This window comes from Sarcophilus harrisii, chromosome 5, assembly GCF_902635505.1.
Source record: "Sarcophilus harrisii chromosome 5, mSarHar1.11, whole genome shotgun sequence".
NCBI classification, from domain to species: Eukaryota; Metazoa; Chordata; class Mammalia; order Dasyuromorphia; family Dasyuridae; genus Sarcophilus; species Sarcophilus harrisii.
In genome coordinates this window covers 215,021,185-215,044,151 of record NC_045430.1, presented here as the reverse complement: position 1 = coordinate 215,044,151, position 22,967 = coordinate 215,021,185, and the positions used below count along the sequence as shown (strand labels likewise).

The following is a 22,967-nucleotide window of genomic DNA, read 5'->3' as shown; positions in this document are numbered from 1 at the left end:
AACTGAAATTGAGTTTAAATCAAGTAACTGCTGTTTCCTGGCACAACATATTTTTAAAAAATTCCCTTTGAGGATTTGGCACTCAGTCAGAGGTAACATTTCTCTTTGTAATAAGACCAATCACTACTGAAAGATTCCTTGTGATCATTTATATGCTTAATGGAGAATCCTGTAAATAGGATTCAACATATCATTATGAGATGCATACTTATTTACTTTGACCTTAACATCTTATTTCCCTGTAAAATTTTTATGTTGCCAGATGGCAGATTTCAAAATCTACCTAAAGAGTCCTTTATTTCTAGCATACTTAATGCCTGTCAATAAGTTTATCTGTTCATGTATCGCAGCCTACTAAACAGAATGAAAATTCTTTGAGGGTAGAGACTTTTTTTTTTATTTTTATAACAGAACAAAGCAGGCGTTTCTTAATATGCTTTATGAGTAATTAATTAGTTACATAAAAATTCATATATTTTCCAACTCTTCTTTAATTTGTAAGCTTTCTGCTTGCTAACCTGAAATTCTCTGGTGAATGCTCAGAATGGGTTTTATACTAATTTTTCTTCAATTTAGCCTTTATATTTATGTGTTGAGTCCAGCTCCTGGTTAGTATAAAGCCATGCTTTCTCCCTAAAAATCTTGTAAGGTTGTAAATTAATCTTCAAAGTTTGGAGTTACTATTCCTGTCATATCCAATATTTTAGTTTCCAAAGTTTTATCAAAGCTTTCATGTATGGTAGGCCCCAGAGCTGATGTAACCTATATATTTGGAAAGTTTCAGGCTCTGCTTTGTACGTGACAGTTTGTCCTTTTACCTATTAATAGTTTGTTTTGACAAAGCAAAGTCACACAACCAGCCACCATGAGAAAAATCTCTTAAGACAGGAAGGAGAGTGGCCTTGCCACTATTTATCTCCTGTTTTTACCAAAAGATCTTGATTTGCTAATATGTTTTCAGTGCTCTTAACAGACAATAAGTCCTGGGTTATTCTGCAAACAGACAAATGAAATGTAAATGCAAAGATCAAGGCTACAGATACCATCTTGAAAAAGGGAGAAAAGGCATTTTCCAACCTTCTTTGCAGATGTGAGGTACTGTGGGTGTGGAACATTGCACTACTATCAGACTTAGTAGATATTGGTTAATTTTGCTGAATTGCCAATTTTCACTTTTAAAACTTCATCGTTGTAATGTTTGACTCTCTGGGGAGAGGAAAATTGATAAAAAAAAAAAGTTCTTTTTATTTGTTTTGTTTTTTAGAGAGAGATCATGAAAGTGCCTATAAGAAGTGATAGGAAAATAATTAAAATGCTTTTTTGACCAATAGTATACAACTTCCTCATCTGAATGAACTTAGCCTTTTTTCATTGTTGTCCTCTGTGGAGACTAATAAATGTAATCTAGTCAAATCTATTTATGTGTTAAGGCACAACTATTATCTTTTACTCTTGCTTAAAACTACAGAAATTTTAAGTTGTCCTTGAGCAATAAAAGATGTTTCAGGGGTTCCCTGTTAGCCCCTCAAAGGGTCCTTGTATTCAAAACTGTTTTTGGAATAATGCTAAAATACTTTAATTTTTGCCATTTTAATTAGTGGTAGACATAATTCATATCAACAAAAGTGTTGTGGGATCCTCTACAATTATTAAGTGGATAAAGTGGTCCTGATATTTAAAAGTTTGAGAATTATTGTCCTAGAGAATGATTACAGCAAAGATCAGATAATATTAGAACATAGCATGGCACTTGAAAAATTGTAATTACTAAGTTCTTAGTTGTGACAGGACAAACTGTCACATACAAAGGAACATGATTTGCAGTCAAAAGATGTGAATTCTTACAATTTTGATTCTTCTACTTTCAAGCTCTGTGATCTTGAGCAAGTCACTTCTTTTTGTTCAAATATTAAATGAGAGAATTGACTTAGATGAGCTGTGAGATCCCTTCCAACTTTATAATACTTTCAGGTATTGAACAGAATTTCTTCCTTTTGGTGGTTTTCCTGTATTTCCTATACTTAATTGTTAACAATGAACAATATGAACCTTTGTGTTTTCAGACTCATTATCAAATAAGAAGCACATTTTCATTGTCTGCAATAAGAAAAATTTTAGTTTCTCAATGAATAAATATGATATATTACTGTTATTATACTAAATAACTCACACAGCATCTTTGATAGATAAAAGTAAAAAAAAAATAGGTCTTAAAAGAAAAGGCATGTTTTACAGGAATTTATTTTTCCATTGTCTGCCCTTATTCTAGTAGAGCAGCTTTTGAAAGTCAATTATTGAGAAGTGGCTGCTATAAAATAAATGTTTTTATTGAGGTGACATGAGATTGGGATGTTGTCATTTATAGAACAGAGCTTCACAATTTACAGTTAGCTCTATGAGCTCACTATAATTGGTTAAAAAAAAATTCAAGATGGCAGGAGAAGCAAAGCAAAAATATTTATGGAAAACAAAAGGAAATGCTAGCTTTACAGGGTATGCTAACTACAGATAAATGTTGCAGTTTAACTGGAAATTTGATCATTGGGGGTTAACATGGTTATACGCCCATTGATTTCCCAAAGAGTCCTCTCTGGGATATTTTCACCACTATCTCCCCCACACCCCCATACTTTGCCAGTTATTGCCTACCAATTGCTCTCCTTTCAGAGCCAAATACAGGTAATGAGATGCTGATTGGAGATTCTAGAATTCACTTGCTGATGATTATGTGTTATTTTAACAGGAGAATGACAATAATTTCCTGTAATGCCACTTGTTAAGGTAATTATGGTATAATTGCCTTATCAAGGTGTCATAGAGGAGAAGGAAGAAACTCCAAGATTTCACAGCTGCTGTCATGCTCCTTTTAAGAGTTATCTTGAAAATGCATTATCACTCATCAAACTAAATTCCTTTCAGTTGTTTGAAAAACCCCAAACAGTGCCATTCTGGTTAGATTATATGACTCCCGAATTAGATAGTTCAATCCAAGATGATTCCCAAAGTTCAATCCAGTTTAATTCACTGAACATTTGTTTATTAGGCCTGTACTAGGTGTGAAAAGCTAGAGATAAAAAGAGAATGAAGACATATGCTGTGCCCTTAAGGGATGTGCAATGTGGAAGGAAGAAAACACAACTATAATTATAGGAACATATGTGCATATGTTGGTATATAGGCATGTGTTTATATGTACACATGCATATGCACATATATATGTATACACCTATGTTTATGTGTGTGTGTGTGTGATTCTATTATAATCAGTGCATCAAATCCACCAAAGCAAGATGACTAGAATTTTGAAGATGTTGTCAGGAATTCTTTTGTTCAAAGTCTGGCATTTATAAGCTGCATGCCCACTAATAAATGTCATAATATTTCTGAGACTGTTGGTATTCTTCAAAACCATGAGATATCAAAGACTTGCAAATCCGAAATGGAAGAAGGAGTTCCCAGAACAATGACATCACAGGCCCTAGATGTGTTGAAGTAACTTCATTAAAGAAGGTATTGATAGAGTATGATGAAACATTTAAGTCTTGTGACTTATCTGCATGCATTTCAATGAGAAAAGCAAAGGATTTGGGATCAGAGGATCGGTTTGGAAACCTTATCTGGATATTTGCTCTTTTTGTGACCTTAGGTAATGGTCTTTAAGATTTGTCCTTGTCTGCAAAAGGAAATGTTTTGGTCATAGAGGTAGCACTGGAAGGCATTTCAGTAGTTCTCATTTTGAAGATGAGGAAATCTCTCATTTTGGCAATGGGGAAACTAAGGCCTACATAAGCTAAGTCATTTGGCTAGGGTCACACAAAAAGCACCTGTCAGAATGTAGATATGAGCCATTTTTTCCCAATTCCTGAGTATGTGATTCATTCAACTACATTATGTTGCTTCCATCAATGCTGTTTGCAATTAGAATTCTTGTATTTACAAGAAATTTTCTGCATAGAGGGTGACTCATTTATACATGATTTAAGGGCATATGTGATTTGTAAAGATGACTAATAGGAAAAATAAAATTGAGAGAAGATTTTGATAATATATATTCTTTGATTTACATTCTGGTATGTAGAAGGGTGTGTGTATGTGTGTGTGTTTAAGGGAAGGATATGTATATTCAAAAATATAAAAGACAAATTAGCACCTTTATGATTAGTTGTTCTATTGTAAATGGTAATCATATTTTTAGTTAAAATAAGACTCTATGCTTGATTACAGCTGTCATCACTGTGGAAATATTTACTAAGTTTGGACCCCTGTTAAAATATGCATGGCAAAATTCAGACATATCAGTAAAATTAAATAACTTATTTGTGACAAGCACTAAAGATTAATAAATTTAGGTCAATAATTGTAATTGACAATAGAAGTGTAAATATGACTCTAATTAATGAATGTATCTGCATATTGGAAAAAGATTCCCACCTGATTCACTACTTTTTCATCTCTACTCTCTCTAGTTACCACCCAGAAAGAACAAATATTAATTGGATTCTTATTGTATGTACAGATCTGACAGATCCTTGTTCAAGGCTCCCTCAAGCCTCAAGGCTCCCTGTCTCCTTTCACTTGTATGAAAAACCCCAAACAGTGCTATTCTGGATAGGTTACATGACTCCCGAATTAGAAAGTATCAAATCAATTAGATTATATCAAAGATACCAAAGAAATCTGGCATTTTGAATCTCTCACTGTTTGACTGCAACCTATCTTTACTGATTGATTTCAAATGATTATCCTTTAAGTGTTCCTATTTCCACTCAACTGACCTATTTAATTTTCTCTGCATATAACATTCCGATTCCCCATTCTTCCCCTTGCCCACATTTATTCTTTCAGCAGGCTATTCTCCACTGCCTCCGATGCTTTTTTCTCTATAATCTTCTTGAGTTCCAAGTTCCTTACAGTTAGCACAAGAATTTCCTTATATCTCCCCTCTCTTATTAATATTGAGGCAGGAGAGAGATTAGAGAGCTTTTTAATATTTTATTAATTGGAGAGTATAATTGACTGGACAGGACTCTTGTCTCAAATTATCCAGTTAGACAGAAATAAAAATATACTGGGACCAAGGAATCCATGTTGGTCCCAGGGCTGGAGGAGACTGTCATCTCAAGGCAGCATCTAGCATACAGCCTCCAGCAATGAATGGGAGAAACCCAGCTTCTTAAATACCTTTTAGAAACAAAGAAGGGATAAGAAGCGTGGGAAAACTTCTGTCAGGATGGGGGGAGACCATAAATCCTAAGAACTCAGAAACAGGATGTCTGAGAGGAATAAGATATAAATTCTTGAGGACAGGGAAGATTCAGGAGGTCTGCTCTCTTGTTTATCTTGCTAACAATGTATAATCTTAGAGTAAATGGTCCCCAATCTTAATGGACCAGAGTGGGTTTTTCCAGTTTAGGGAATTGAGATAGAACAGTTAAGCAAACTGAGATAAGGGAAATTAGTACAGGGAAACCAACACAGTTAAAGAGAACTGTGGCATAACAATATAAATTAATGGTTCATTGAAATCAGATTGGAAAGAGAGATTAGAGCCTTATTGAAGGATAATCTAATTTGTATCAATAGGAAACACTGATGCTTTTTAAGCAGAGAAATAATGATGTAAAATTATACTTTAGGGGTATTGATTTTTCAAATTTATGGAGAATAAATTAAAAGGGAGAGAAATCATAAATATGGAGTAGTTAGAAGATTATTTCAGTAATATAAGAATGAAGTGATAAGGCACTAAATTATAGAAGTAGTACAGTGAATGGAGAGAAAGGAAAGATGTTAGAATTATTGTAAAGGAAGATCAATAAGACCTAGCAATCAGTTCCAAATGGGTGATCAAAGAAAGTGAAGATGTAAAGATGATTCTAAAGTTGTAAACCTAATTGTTGAAAAGAATAATTAGTTGCTAAGATTGAAATCTCATCTTTTCTTTAGGAGGCATTTCTTGATTCCCATGTTACTAATGCCTGCTCCTTCTTGTTACCTTTATCTGCTCTACATAGTTATTTACATGTCGTCTACTCCTTTGAAATGTACACTTTTGGGGGCAGATGTTGTTGTTGTTGTTGTTGTTGTTGTTGTTGTTGTTGTTTTGCTTTGTGTTTTATTATTTTTTGTCTTTTTTTATACCCTAGAATTTAGAAAAGTACCTGGTACATTTCAAGCATTTAATAAATGATAGTTGACTGAATGAATGTCCTGAAGTTATGTCTATACAAATAACTGACAGCCTATGAAATTATTCTTTAAAAATCATACTATTTCACATGGTATAAGTAAAATAATCAGTTGGTAGACAAATCACTTGTTGACTGATTCCTGTGACAGCATGGACATTGCCTAACTTTCACACTAATACTCCATTAGTAAATTCTGGAAGCTGAAATAATTCATATAAGCTTTGGATGTACCATCATGACATTGATTTCTCCTATTGTGAAATAGAAGTATGCTAAGTGAGTTAACACACTATTAGAAAATGCCTAACATACATCCTGGGAATAATTTATGTAGTGGGAGGATCTGTGCGAGTGAAGATAAATCTAAAGAGATTTAGGGGTTTACTTTAATTATATGCTTTGTATTTCCATTCTGCCAGCATTTTTATTTCTTCTTCTTTAAAAGTGGCGAGTTATTTCTCAAACCCCTTCAAACAATTGTTCTCGTTGCCTGCTAGGAAGTTTTTAGTACCAAAACTCATGTGGCTTGCTATAGAATGTGCATCATCAGTATTTAATATGTACTGAGAAGCCATAATGTACAGGGTTTTGAAGAGAGATTATTTTTTTTTTAATTAAAGGGTTTTTTTTTTGTTTTTTTACAAAACATGCATGAAGAATGTTTGTGGCAGCCCCTTTTGTAGTGGCCAGAAACTGGAAACTGAGTGGATGCCCATCAATTGGAGAATGGTTGAATAAATTGTGGTTTATGAATATTATGGAATATTATTGTTCTGTAAGAAATGACCAATAGGATGATTTCAAAAGGCCTATAGAGACTTACATGAACTGATGCTGAGTGAAATGAGCAGGACCAGGAGATCATTATATACTTCAACAACAATACTATATGATGATCAATTCTGATGGACGTGGCCAGCTTCAGCAATGAGATGAACCAAATTATTTCCAATAGAGCAGTAATGAATGAAACCAGCTACATCCAGCAAAAGAACTCTGAAAGATGACGATGAACCACTACATAGAATTCCCAATCCCTGTATTTTTGTCCGCCTGCATTTTTGATTTCCTTCACAGGCTAATTGTATACTATTTCAAAGTCCAATTCTTTTTGTACAGTAAAATAACTCTTTGGACATGTATACTTATATTTTACTTAATTTATACTTTAACATATTTAACATGTATTGGTCAACCTGCCATCTGGGGGAGGGGATGGGAAAAATCAATAATATTTCATCTATTTGGGAAAAAAACATATGCATGGGTAATTTTTCAACATTGACCCTTGAAAAACCTTCTGTTCTAAATTTTCCCCTCTATCCCTCCACCTCCTCCCCCGGATGGCAGGTAGTACAATACATGTTAAATATGGTAAAATATATGTTAAATCCAATATATATGTATATATATATATATATATATATATATATATATATATTTATACAGTTGTCTTACTACACAAGAAAAATCAGATCAAGAAGGAAGAAAAAAAACTGAGAAAAAACAAAATGCAAGCAAGCAACAACAGAGAGCATGAAAATGCTATGTTGTGGTCCACACTCAGTTCCCACAGTCCTCTTTCTGGGTGTAGATGGCTCTCTTCATCACTGAACAAGTGGAACTGGTTTGAATAATATAATTGTTGAAGAGAGCCATGTCCATCAGACTTGATCATCATCCAGTCTTGTTATTGCCAGGTATGATCTCCTAGGTCTGGTCATTTCACTTAGCATCAGTTCACATAAGTCTCTCCAGCCCTCTCTGAAATCATCCTGCTGGTCATTTCTTACAGAATAATGATATTCCATAACATTCATATACTATAATTTTTTCAGCCATTCTTCAACTGATGGGCATCCACTCAGTTTCCAGTTTCTTGCCACTACAAAAAGGGCTACCACAAACATTTTTCCACATATGGGTCTCTTTCCCTCCTTTAAGAAGTTTGATAATTTTTTGAGCATAGTTCAATCTGCTCTCCAGAATGGTTGGATCTGTTCACAGTTCCACCAAAAATGTATCAGTGTCCTAGTATTCCCACATCTACTCCAACATTTGTCATGATCTTTTCCTGTAATCTTAGCCAACCTGACAGATGTGTAGTGGCATCTCAGAATTGCTTAATTTGCATTTCCCTGATCAATAGTGATTTGGAGCACCTTTTCATATGACTACAAATAGTTTTAATTTCTTCATCTGAAAATTGTCTGTTCATATCCTTTGACCATTTATCAATTGGAAAGTGGCTTGAACTATTATAAATTTGAGCCAATTCTCTATATAATTTAGAAATGAGGCCTTTATTAGAACTTTGAATGTAAAAATATTTTCCCAGTTTATTGCTTCCCTTCTAATCTTGTCTGCATTAGTTTTGTTTCTACAAAAGCTTTCTAACTTAATATAATCAAAAGTATCTATTTTGTGATCAATAATGATTCTAGTTCTTCTTTGGTCACAAATTCTTTCTTCCTCCATAAATGTTAGAGTTAAACTATCCTATGTTCTTCTAATTCATTTACCACAGCATTCTTTATGTCTAAAACATGAACCCATTTCAATCTTATCTTATGTGTAGGCCATTGCCTAGTTTCTGCCATATTAGTTTCCAATTTTCCCAGCAGTTTTTGTCAAATAGTGAATTCTTATCCCAAATGCTGTTTTGGGGTTTGTCAAACACTAGACTTCTATAGTCATTGGTTCTTTTGTTCTGTGAGCCTCACCTATATACCACTGATCTATTATTCTATTTCTTAGCCAGTACCAAATGATTTTGATGACTGCTGCTTTATAATATAGTTTTGGATCTGGTACAGTGAGGCCACCTTTGCTTGCTTTTCTTTTCATTAATTCATTTGAAAGTCTTGATCTTTTGTTCTTTTAGATGTGGGAGCCACCTGACAGTGGCTGCTCGAGATCCAATCCAGACCTGCAGAATGGATCTCCCCATGTGAAAGAGTTATAGAAAGAGACCGAGAGGCAGTTGCTGGTCTCTGACCTTTCTGACTCAGAGGCCATTGCGTTGTCTGGTCTCTCTTCTCTTCCCTCTGCCTCCAATTCATTTTGTTCATTTTTGTTCACCTGTACCAGCAAAGGCTGCCCTACAACTCCTTCAGATGTTATGATCCACAGGTGTGGAGGCTCTTGGAGAATTGACATGTACCTTTATACAGATGAATTTTGTTATTTCTTTCTAGGTCAGTAAAATAGTTTTTTTGTGAGTCGGATTGGTATAGCACTAAATAAGTAGATTTGTTTAGAAAGTATTGTCATCTTTATCATATTTGTTTGACCTATCTAAGAGCACTTGATATATTTCCAATTGTTTAGATCTGACTTTATTTGTGTGGAAAGTGGTTTGTAGTTTTTCTCATATAATTCCTGACTTTCCCTTCATAGATAAATCCACAAATATTTTATCACATCAGCAGTTATTTTAAATGGAATTTCCCTTTGTATCTTTTGCTATTTGAATTTTGTTAATGATGTATAATAATGCTGATGATTTATGTGGATTTATTTTATATCTTGCAACTTTGCTAAAGTTGTGGATTACTTCTAATAGTTTTTTAGTTGATTATCTAGGATTCTCTAAGTATATGATCATGTCATATACAAAGAGTGATAATTTGGTTTCCTCATTACCTACTCTAATTTCTTTAATCTCTTTTTTTCTCTTATTGTCAAAGCTAGCATTTCTAATACAATGTTGAATAGTAATTGTGATAGCAGGCAACCTTGTTTCATCCCTGATCTTATTGGGAATGGTTCCAGTTTATCCCCATTACAAACAATGTTTTCTAATTGTTTTAAATAAATGCTACTGACTGTTTTAAGGAAAAGTCCATTTATTCCTATATTTTCTAGTGTTTTTTTTTTAATTAGGAAGTGATGTTGAATTTTATCAAATGTCTTTTCTGCATCTATTGAGATAATCATATTTTTTTGTTGTTAATTTGGTTATTGATATAGTCAGTTATGTTAATAGTTTTCCTAATATTGAACTAGCCCTGAATTCCTGGTATAAATCCTAGTTAGTCACAGTATATTATCCTGGGAATGATTTTCTGTAATCTCTTTGCTAATATTTTATTTATGATTTTTGCATCATTATTCATTAGGGAGATTGGTATATAATTTTCTTTCTCTGTTTTTGTCCTACTTTGTTTAGGTATCAGTACCATGGAGACACAATTCTTGCCAGCACAGCCTCCACTAAAAGAACCAACTTGGTCCTGCAAAGCTGGAGAATAGGACATAGGACCAGAAATAGGTTTCTCATTCATCAAATACTTGTTGACTGTTGTTAATCTTTTCACCTCTGCCAAATCATTTTGAATTTCACTTGATACAGAGAATCCTTAAGAGAATTTAATAAATGTCCAAGTTTTAAAGGACATTTTTTCTTCTTTATAAAACATGGACATTTTATTATCAAAGGCATAAAGACTGATGGATTTAGAAGGTTTCTCAGAGCCTGATAGTTTCACCAGCATCCCTACAGGGTATTTGCTGTCTCACATAGCACAACAGGGCTAAAAATACTTTGAGTGTCAATGAGGCCAAATAACAAATACTGACAGGACCTGGCCTTGTCTTGGGAAAAAAAACAAGCACATATTATAATTCCTTTCTCCAGGAAATCTATCTCTAAATTTTAACAATTCTGGACACTAACAAGACTTTACATCTTCTTGCAGAAAAGTGCAAAAGCAAAAGCAAATCATCTTTTAGAAGTATATTGTAAAGGACAAAATATTTACAGTTTCATAGTAACCCTCTAAATTCTCTAACCTTCCTATACACCTCCACATGTGCATGTTGTTCTTAGAAATAATTGTTATCAGTTTCACTCAGTGATTAAATTTCCTTTGGTATTTTTCTTTAGCTTGACCACCAAACTTCATCATCTTGTATAGTGATTAAGCATAGCAGTGGAAGTAAAAGAGATGGTGTCAAATGAGGCTGATTTATTGGATGAGAAGAAATGAAAAGAAGGTAATGGCAGCCTTGTAGCACCCTGATGTACCTAAATTCCAGTGATTCTGTCAGAACTCATCTCTAGAGTTGACTTCCAGAATTTATTAGTTTCATTTCAATTAACTCATGCAATGAGGAAAAAGAAACCAACTTTCTTTGGGATTACTTCTTAGACTTTTGAAACTTTGACTTTCTTCCAGTCTATATTTAGGAGACAGCATGGCATAGTGGGTGGCATGTTACAAATAAAGTAAGAAAGCCCTTGTTACAAACCAATTACTGATCATGTGATCCTACATTTTATTCCTTCTCAGACCAATGAAAGACTTGTTTTCTCTTAAAGCAAGAACTTTCCATGTACAAAATAGAAAGAGCAAAGATGCTAACAAAAGCAAATCACATAGACAAGATCTTGTCTTTTTTAATGATGGAAAATTTTTCTCCTGATAAGTAAAATAAAATTATATAATCTGAGATACTACAAAGTTGAATATAAATAGCTCGGATGATGTTTATAAGTATTTATATTTTCCTCCCACAAAGGGAAATTTAACATTCACTGCTTATATGTACTGTGATCAGTAATTCATTTCTCAAAAGGAATAAATATTCTATATTTGCATTTCACACACAAATGTAATGGATATGTTCATTGTTAAAATTATTTAGTTTTACCATTGCTTCTCTTTAAATTGTGTAGCTTAAACCAACTTACTTATCATCCTCTAAATATTTTAGAATCTTTCAGTTTTAAAATTAATAAAATTATATTTACCTACCAAATGAGGAGGACATCACCAATCTCCTCTGTAACACAGATCATCCCTGAAGAATGTTCTTTTTTCTTTTCAGTATTCTTTTAAATCCTAGAAAGGAAGGGGAACTACACATGAAAGGAGGTGTTTCTTGATTCACTTTTACATTTTCCCCCAATAACTCTCTTCACAACTAAAGATTGCTGATGAAGTGATTATTGAGAAACAATGGGCCTTGATTGCTATATCACTATAAAGTGAATGAGGAGAAAATTAATTTGTCAGTATTGGATTTAATGATAAATATTTAATGGAATACTGTGTCTCGAAACACTTAAACAATCTGCTTTGTTGAGGATATCTTGACACTTGCATGGTGTTAGCCAACACACAAAAAATGCCATTTTATTTTTAAAGCTGCTTGTCATTTTGTTGTTGTTATTGGGTAGAAGAAAATCGGTAACTCACAGGCCCTTTGGTATGAATAAAGATATTTCTTTTCATTCCAACTCATAAATTTTTTATTTATGCAGTTTGACTGAGCCCCATATCATTTTATACTTGTCTTTTTTACTAATCTGAAAAGTTTTACCTTCCTCATTTTCAGAATGATTCATCTACTTCAAAAAGTACTGTTTTATTCTTCTTCTAGCCTTCCAACCATCAAATTCCTAGCAGAGTGTTTTCATGGGATTATTAATCATTTATTTAGCCCTTATATGATGGTTTGTGATTGAATAATGTCAGATTCATTTAGACAGTGAAGATTTCCATTATTGGGAGAAGTCTATCTTGTTTTTACAAAGAAGCTCATTGTGGCAATGGAAGGTTGAAACATTCAACCAAAAACATATAGCGTTTTCTAAACCAGGATTCTTAATCTGTGAAGCTGTTTGAAAAATTTCCCAAAAATTTGCATTTCAAACTCATTTTTAAAATTTAATTTAATTTAAATTTTAAAAATAGGATTTTTAAAAAATTGTATGCCTTTAAAACATAATTCTGATAAGAGGTTCATAGACTTAACCATATTGCTAAAGGGATCTATACCATATAAAATATTAAGAACCTCCAATCTATAAACCAACTAAGCCAGGAATCTTTAAGTAATGCTCCTGAAAAATTCTTTCTATTATGACTGGTTTAATGTTGATGTTATTAAAAGCATTTATTGGCACAGATAATGATGGAATTGATAGTAACACTGGGCTTAAAGTCAAGAAGACCTGGAATTGAATTCTACTTCAAAAACTTGAGAGCTAAATGAAACTGGGCAAATTGTTCTTTCTGAAACTCAGCATTCTTACTGGGAAAACAGGAATAAAACAGGGTTGTTGTGAGTTTTACATGAGATAATGCATAGAAAATGCTTTACAAATCCTAAAACAATATATACATTTAAAGTATTGTTACAAATATAAGCTTTTTATTTTTTAGGCTTTTCCAACTCTCTGTTATCCCATTTAAAGTACTTGAATGATTTCTTATTTCCTTCTCTAGGGGAAACTGAGGCAAATTGGCATAAGTGATTTCCCCAAGTCACTTAACTCTCAAGTGTCTGATGAGGGTTTGAACTCAGTTATCCTGACTCTAAGCCTGGCAAACTTGCCACACAGTCAACTAGACATGTAAACTAATACAAAGCAAAGTTTCTAGGAAATGTTGCTAGTGAATGGAGTTTTACTGGAGTGCAGAGTATATGGGAAGGGGAAGCAATATTTTATTAACTCAGAAACTGAAGTCATATCATGAAGGATTCAGTGATAAAAAAAATTGTTATTTTAACAAAGAGGTAAGAGAGAGTTACTGAATGATTTTTGGCAAAGGTGTAGCAAGTTTATAAGAATATTGATTTGGGGAGAGGATTCTGTGAAGATGGCAAGTAGGTCCAAGCTCTCCAGGTTTCTCTCATAAACAAAACAAAATCACATCTCAGGAAGAACACAGAGCAGTGAAAAACAAATAAGACTTGTGGCAGAATAGAGGTTTGCTTGAGATAACCTGAGAAGACCTGAAGAAAGACCCCAGGACAAAGGTTTAACCAGTGTGAAGTGGAAACATCTCCAGGATAGCTCACAAGAAATAGCAAGAGGGAACCTTGGGGCTAGCTGGGTTTGGCTGAAGTCTCATCTGGAACCACAGGAACTTTTACTTCCAAGACAGTGTAGAGAGTCAGTCATCTGAGTGTAGGAAGACTAAGAGAATCTCTGCTGAATAGAAATGCCAAACTGAGCAGAGACTCCATCCTGGGTAAGAAGGAACCAGCATACCCAGTGAGAGCGGAAACACTGGGGCAGGGATATTACTGGCTCTGGTCATTTGAAAGAGGGAACAGCTTTTGGTTTTGTGTTAGAGGAAAGAGATGAAGCAAAGATAGAGGCACTATCCTCCCCACATCAGGATTCAAATTGCTTAGTCTTTTTTTTTTTAAATGAACATGCAAAGGAGAAAGAAACCAAACATAGAAACAGTATGAGAATAGGGAAGACAGGGTTCATCTTCAGAGGAGCACATTGAAATAAAAACAAAAAAGAACACAAAAACAATAACCATAAAACCTTATTAGTGGGGGAACGAGCAGGATAAGGTGGGATATAGAAGGATGTATAGATTTATGACAGTAAGATAAATTGTATAGATTAATGGATAAGTAGTAAAGGATAAGATGGGATGTAGAAGAATGTGTAGAGTAATGGGAAAGGGATAAAGAGAAAAGATAAAGTTTGGGAAATCCATGGGTAGAGAGAGATCAAGTAATTGCAAGGGAAATTAAAGAGCAGAATTAGAGTAGAAGATGTAGCATGGATAAAAAATAAATAAAACACTAATAAGGATCAGAGAGTAGGATTTATTAGAAAAAAAGTAGAGCTAATAATCATGGATCTTAGACAAAAATCAAACTTAAAGATTCAATCAAGAGAAAAATCTAATATATATATATATATATATATATATATACTTTTGTGTCTATATGTGTGGATCTGTGGGTAGATGTTAATATATATGTATATATAAATGTATCTGTGCTTACCTGTAACTGGCTTGAGAGAGATGGGATGGGGGGGGCAGGAATGAAAGGGAAAAAAAGAATAAAGTAAAATGTGCACAACAGAGAACAAAAGATTAATCTTCAAGAAAGCAAAGATGGGCACTCATGAATATAATTTCTCCTATCATTATATATACTTTCTTAAAAAGGAAATATGTTGTCATATATTCTGAATCCTCTCTGATGTTATTCTGGGCCCATGACAATGTTTGATTTTTTTTTTCCTTTTCTGTCTCTCTTTTTCTATTCTGTTTTTTTTTTTTTAATCTTGCATTTAGTTCAATAAAAACAATCTTAAAATACTGCATATCCTTTTAAAAGCTCACTTAAACACCATCACCTTCATGAAGAATTAACAGATTCCCATAATTAATAATCCTCTTTTAGCCTTTTGACCACACATAGCACTATACCTCAATCTCCCTTAAATACCTGTTATTATTTTGCATTGTGATACCTGGGTAGTACCTTTTAGTGGAAAAAATTCATGAGGGTGGGGACTAAGTTCTTTCTTTGCACTTCATTTAAGTAGTATTATTACTATTTTTACCTTTTCCTAGATAATATTGATTTTTAGAATCAGATAACACTCAACTCTGTCTTAATCTTTTTTTTTTGAGTTACCACATTATCAATCTTGAAATCATTGTCAATCTTGAAAATATGATATACATTTTTATGCACAACACATAATTTGTTCAAGTTGAGTTCCTTGAAATTAATTTTTGATCTTGGCTCTTATATGTTAAGTTCTCTATTAAGTTTGAGTTCATTGAAAGTCCTGAAAATCTAGAAGTCCATTGAATGTCTATTTTTTTCATTCAATATTATAGATAATTTTCTGCATATGATATTTTTAGCTTTTAGTTCTTTTGATTGTCAGTATATATTACTTCAGGCCTCGTGGTCTTTTTTGTGGCTGCTGAAAAGTCATGTACAATTCTAATTGTAGCTTCAGCATATTTAAATTGTTTGTTGGTTGTTTTTTGCAAAATGTTCTTTTAATCTAGAGGTGTTGAAATTTGACAATAATATTCCTAAGTGCTTTCCACAAAAGATTTCTTTGAAGTGGTGATAAGTAGATTTTTCTCTGTTTTTATATTCTCTTTTTGTTCTATCACTCTAGAACAATTGTCTTTGGTTGTTTCTTGAATTACTGGGTAATGATCATTTTTTTGGTCATAGCTTTCAGGTAATACAATTATTTTTATATGTTTTCTTCTTGATGTTATCTCCATCTGTTGTTTTTCTTATGCTTCAGATTGTGTTCTATTTTTTTTTTCATTTTTTAAATAATTTATTTTGTTATTTCTTAGTCTTGGTCTATAGCTCTACTTGTTTCCCTTTGCCCAATTCTAATTTTCTAAGAATTATTTTCTTCAAGCCTCTGTATCTCCTTTTCCATTTTTTTTTATTTTTTATGATCTTGTTTTTCTTGGATGGTTTTTATTTTAGTTTAGTTTTTAGCTTTTCCTCAATTTCTCTAACTTGATTTTTAAAATATTTTTTGAGTTCTATAAATTCTTTCTGATCAGGTAACCATTTAACTTTATTCTTTAGGGTTGAAGAGGCTTTGTTTTAATTTCACTATCCTCTTCTGAATATGAACCCAGATTTTCCCTATTCCAATAGTTACTATGGTTGTGTTCTTTCTTCTTTCCTTGTTCATTTTTTTTTCTTTTTAATAAAGATTATGAGTGTGAGCACTTCTAATCCTGAGTTTGAAGGTGATATGAGGATGGTGCCTCTAGCTTCTTTTTAGCTCTTCCCTCTGACCTGGAACCCCAAACCAAAAGTTCCACCCTGCTGCAAGTGCCTGCCCCTAGCAGCATTCCTCTCTTACTGCTTCTAAACTCACTGGGTATTGTAGATCCTTTTTACCAGGACCCCATCTCTGCAACATAGCTGGGCCAGGCACTCCTGATCATCCAAGGTTCCCTCAGCCTTCATAGAAACAGATCCCCAATTCCTTATGCTGCACAGAAGGTGAAAGTTCTGGCCATTCTGTCTATGATTCCAGTTGATTACAGCTACCCCAGAATTCTCTATTATGTCTCTGTGGAGATATCCTGGAGTTATTTCCTAGTGATTAAACCCAGTTCTGGAGTCTTTCTTGGACTATTCTAGGAAGACCCAGTCTTTGTTTTTCTATGTTCACCTTGAAGTGCAAATTTGTTCTGTTTGTGGGGGAAATCTCTGCCATTTTTCCAGAATCTTTTCTTTGTGAAATCTTTCAATAGCAAAGGAGTGATGGATCAGCTATTCCAGATATATGGAATAATATTACTTTGGGAACAGGAAGGAAATCAATACTATTATTGCTTTTACAAAATGTATGTCAGGTGCTCAGTGGTTCCACTAATCACTGTAACTTTTAAAACAAAACATCCTTCACTCCTCTACATAACCACTCCTAGTAGAATATAAGGTCCTAGAGGGCAGAGGCTGTTTTTGGTTGTCATATTTTGTGAACCTGTCATATGCCTGGCCAAAGTAGGAATTTAATAGGTTTTTTAATTAAGTTGAAAAGCTTGGAGTGAGGAAGGAACAAGAAATATGTAAGAGATACTAATTTTCCATTTCTATGCTATGGTTATAGCATAGAATGCAAAGTATGTAGAGAATCATGAAACAATGTTGGAAAAGTCAAATGATACATCATAGTGGTAAGCTTCAAGTATCAATGTTGCAAGCTTCAGTTTCCTGTGTGGGTAAAAAGAAACAAGGATAAGAATTTGAACAGAGGAAACACAAGGTTGGACCTAGGCATAAAGGAAATTAATCTAGAAGCAATGGGGAAAATTAAGTAACTTACTAAACATCATTTCTTATAAATAATACCAAAGTAAACCAGTCAAAAGAAGAAAGAAAGACAACAAATCATTCCCTTTTTAAATATGTGTGAAATTATAGGACTTTGAAAAGTGGGAAGATTATCTGGAGTTCATAAAGTTGTAAGAGCCTTTTGCAATTCTGCCAGGCAATAGTAGCTTAGTAGCCTGCCTGTGCAATAGGTTACCTTAATAGAATGGAATTATGCCTTTTGAAAAATTGATTCAGACAGATGCATGTAGCCCTATGGGCTGGTGGCCTTTTGCCAAGTTCTGACTTTGAGATACCTTTTATTAATTCCTCAATATGTCTTCCATATATCATTTGGCAATTCATATAAGTGGTCTTGTTATTAGTTCACATTTCTTTTGAAATGTTAAATGAGAACAAACAGTGATGCTAAGTCTTAATTATATATCAATCAACAAGTATTTATTATGGCCCTATTATATTCCAGGAACTCTGACAGTGTTGGAATACAAATATAAAGAATGAAACAATTCTCATGGTCCAGGAACTTATATTCTAATGAAGTAGGCTAAGTATATATAAAATATATACAGAATATAGAAATAAATACAAATAAGTAAAAAGTAATTATATATAATTAATTTAGGAGGAAGGCTAATAGCAGTTGAGAGGATCAGGAAATACTTCATATAAAAGACTTCAAATGTGTCTTGAAGGAAGAGAGCGGTAGTGTATAAAAATGAAGGATTCCTGTGAGACCCATGGAAACAGAAGGCAAAGAAAGGATAGTATGTAAAAATCAGAGAGAAGGCCAGGTTGGTTAAATCTTAGAATGAGTTAGAGGAGTAATTTCATTGAGATTAGAAATATAGGCTAAGGACAGATTGTGAAAGGCTTTAATAGCCAAACCATGGAACTTTCATCTTGTTCTACAGGCAACATATAGTCATGGGAATTGTTCTGGATTTCTACAAAATTTGGGCAGTGGTGTATATGATGGGCTGGAATGGAAAGAAGTTTTCAGGAAGAAAACAATTAGATGTAACAATCTAAGGATGAGGCAAAGAGAGCCTTAACAAAAATGATAGTTCTATAAATCAAATAAGGGACAAGAAGCATGAGATGTGAGGTAGGTAGAATCAGCAAGATTTGGCAAGCACTAGTGAGAAGTAGAACATAATACTGAGGTATGGCCTAGAAGACTTGAAAGATGATGATACCTTTTACAGAAATCACAAAGTTTAAAAGAGGGGAGTATGTATGTGTGTGGGTAGAGAATTCATTTACTTTTGAACACATTGGGTTTGAGGAGGTCTCTAATATGTCTCATTTGAAATGTCCAGTAGATTTGGCAATGCATAACTGAAATCCAATATATATATATTTCTTAGAAATGAGAAAGTTATAGAAACTGTTAATGTTATGAAGAGTGACTGAGATAAAGGATTGCCTGTAGAAATTAAAAAAAAAAAAAAAAACTTCTTGTATCCTGTGACCATTTATCTATTGGAGCATAACTCTAAATCTTTAAACAATTCCATACACACACACACACACACACACACACACCCAGACCCCTATATATATATGAGTATGTATATATATGTGTATATACATACACAAATATATGTATTTATATGTGTATATGATAGTAGATCTTTGTCAAATAAAAAACAAACAAAAGAAACTTTGCCCTTAATGCAAAGTTTTTCTTCTTATTATCCATCAACTTTTTTTTTTTCAAATTTTAGCTATATTGGATTTTTTTTGTAAAACATTTTAATTTTTTTGCTAAAGAAAATTATCCATTTTATCTTTTGTAATCTTTTCTACCCCTCATTTTGTCATAAACTTGTCTGTCTAGACATCTGAAAACTGATCTTTCTTTGCTCCTTTGCTTTGTTTTTGATGTCACTCTCTGTGTCTTATATATCCACCTGGAGCTTATATTGATAGATGGTCAATTCATCTATATATAATTTCTTCCAGATGGCCCTCCAATTTCCCGGCAGTTTTTGTCAAGCAGTGAGTTCTTGATTCAGAAAATGGGATAGTTGTGTTTTTCAAATATATTGTTGTTCAGTTGTTTTCAGTTGTGTCTGACTCACTGTAATCTCATTTGGGATTTTCTCAGCAAAAATACTGAATGGTTTGTCATTTCCTTCTCCAGCTTTTATAGAGAGGAACTGGGGTAAACAGGGTTAAGTGATTTATCCAAGGATACAAAACTAGTAAGTGTCCAAGTGCAGATATGAACTCACAAAGATAAGTCTTCCTAACCCCAGTGCCTGCACTCTACTCATGAATTGTGCTATTTAGCTATTCTTATCAAATATAAGGTTACTATGGTTATTTGCTTCTTTTTTGTTCTATATTTAATCTGTTGCAATGGTATATCTCTCTATTTTTTAACCAATAAGAAACTGTTCTGATGATTACCACTTTACAACTTGATATCTGGTATAATTAAATCTCCTTCTTTCCCACTTTGCCCCTTTATTTCCCTTGAGGTCCTTGACATTTTGCTTTTACAGATGAATTTCATTTGGAATAATTGTAAAAAATTAATTGCTCAGGGTTAGGCCAAGCCAATATAATAATGACAATATTAATTTTCTTATTCAAGACCACGTTAATAAAACTACTGATGGATTTCTTTATAAAATTAAACTGGTATGGCATTGAATAAATACATTAACTCAGGTAATATTGTAATTTTATTATTATATTGGCTCTGCCTACCTATAATATGCATTTATTTATTTAGGTCTTTTTTTTTTACTTTAACAAGTTTTTGTAATTGTATTCATATAATTTATCTTATCTTTGTAGGTGAACTTGAAGATATTTTATATACTTTGTAGTTATTTTGAATGGAAGCTTTCTTTGTTATTATTGCTAGGTTTTTCTAGTGACACAGAAAATATTAATGATAGATGTGAATTTATTTTATGCCCTAAAACTTTTTGAATTATTAATCATTTCAATTAATTTTTACTTTATTTTTATTTTTGCTGAGGGAATTGGGGATAAGCGACTTGCCCAGGGTCACACAATTAGGAAGTGTTAAGTGTCTGAGGACAGCTTTGAACTGAGGTCCCCCTGACTTCAGGGCTTGTGCTTTATCCACTGCTCCACATAGCTGCCCCATTTTTACTTTACTTTTTTGAGTACTCTGAACACACAATCATGTCATATGCAGAAAGCAATAATTTGATTTTTTTCTTTACATATACTTATTTCTTCAGTTTTTTTTCTTGTGTTATTGCTCTATCTGATGTGTCTAGCATGCAATGAAAATAATGAAGCTACACTATAATGAAAAGTAATGATGATAATAGATATATTTTTATTTATCTACTTAGTAGAAAGGCCTTTACTTATTATGTAATTATTATTACACGTAGTGTTAGTTCTTATTTTTAGCTAGTGGCTTATTTTAAAGAAAGATCCATTTGTTCTTGGGTTTCCTAGTGTTTTAATGAGTGTTATATTCTATTAAAAACATTTTTTTAAAGTTACTGATATAATCTTTTTTTTTGGTTCTTTTTTTCTCAATATGGTTTATTATATTTATAGTTTTTTCTGTTTCTATTTTGCATTGTTTTTGCATTCCTAACATAAATCCCAAATTACTCTGCAATGTAATCTTTTTGATATATTGCTATTTTTTTTTTTTTTTGCTATTTTAAATGTTTGATACAAGGCATTTTCTACAAAGAAGAAAATAATGAGAAAGAAATGTGATCAGATAATTATTGTACTTTGCTTATGCTGCTCTGCCCTTCTTTTCCTTATCCTAATTCAGACACCAATGAAAATTTCTTACACTTTCTTACTTTTCTTTTAAATTTCCCTTGTTGAGTTACATTTGAAGTTAAAACTTATTTTGCTTCTGACTAATCCCACCCTTACTCTATCTTGAATCTTGTTCTGTACTTTATACTGTTCTGTTCACTCTGGTTTTCTTGTTGAATAAACAAGTTCTGAACATATTTGTATTCTATTCTCCATTGACCAGTTCAGATAAAATTGACAATCAAATCTAACCTGATCCTTCTACCTTTTCCTCCTTGTATTGTATAGGCCTATATACTAGTAGTTTCTCTCAGATAGTGACATAAGTTGTCCTAGACTTCTTACTCTGACTACTTTTTTCTTCTCTTTTTCTTTCTTTTCATCAAGATTGTGAACACATAACAAAACCTCAGGCCCTCTCATAAATGAACATTTGCTTTGATCTACTGTGTGCCAAGCATGATGTCAAATTCTGAGGCTATAAATTAAAAAAAAAAATTCATGCTCTCAAGGAGCTCATTGTTTCATGAGAGAGAAAACAGGAAACCAACTATAAACAAATGTGCTATGTACAAGAAAAAATATAAATAATCTGTAGATTAAAAGCACTAGATTTGATAAGGTGTATTGAAAGAAATGCTGTATAAGATAAAATTTTATCAATGACTTGATTGAAGCTAAGGAAGCCATAAAACAAAGATAAGGAGAGAAGGTATTTCAAATATGGGGGACATCCAATGAAAATGCCCAGAGTTTGGAGATGACGTGTCTTGTTCAAGGAATAGCCAGGAGACCAGTGTCATCAAATTGTAAAATATGGGATGAGGAGATGATGTAAGAAAACTGGAAAGGAAAAGGAACAGGTCATAAAGATTTTTCAGCAGAGGATTTTACATTTGATCTTTAAGGTAGTAGGAAGCCAATGTGGTTTATTGACAGCTAAGTGGCGTCTACTGAAATAAAGAGACTTGGAGTATAGAAGTCAAGCAGGAGACTATTGGAGTAATGTATGCATGAATTCATGAGGGCCTTCACCAGGATGCTGCCAAGTTTAAAGAAGAATCATTATATACTTCAACAACAAAACTATATGATAACCAGTTCTGATGGACCCGGCCATCCTCAGCAACGAGATCAACCAAATCATTTCCAATGGAGCAGTAATGAACTGAACCAGCTATGCCCAGAAAAAGAACTCTGGGAGATGACTAAAAACCATTACATTGAATTCCCAATCCCTATATTTATGCCCACCTGCATTTTTTATTTTCCTTCACAAGCTAATTGTACAATATTTCAGAGTCTGATTCTTTTTGTACAGCAAAATAACGTTTTGGTCATGTATACTTATTGTGTATCTAATTTATATTTTAATATATTTAACATCTACTG

General features: G+C 33.0%; 1 long non-coding RNA gene across 1 annotated transcript; it reads left to right on the top strand.

The window, feature by feature from the left end:
• The first annotated feature begins 856 nt into the window (after positions 1-856).
• On the top strand, positions 857-22,709 carry LOC116419436. The gene is made up of 4 exons (XR_004229748.1): positions 857-1,095; positions 10,363-10,464; positions 11,080-11,189; positions 21,963-22,709. It is a non-coding gene; the product is annotated as an uncharacterized LOC116419436 (long non-coding RNA).
• Positions 22,710-22,967: the final 258 nt, after the last annotated feature.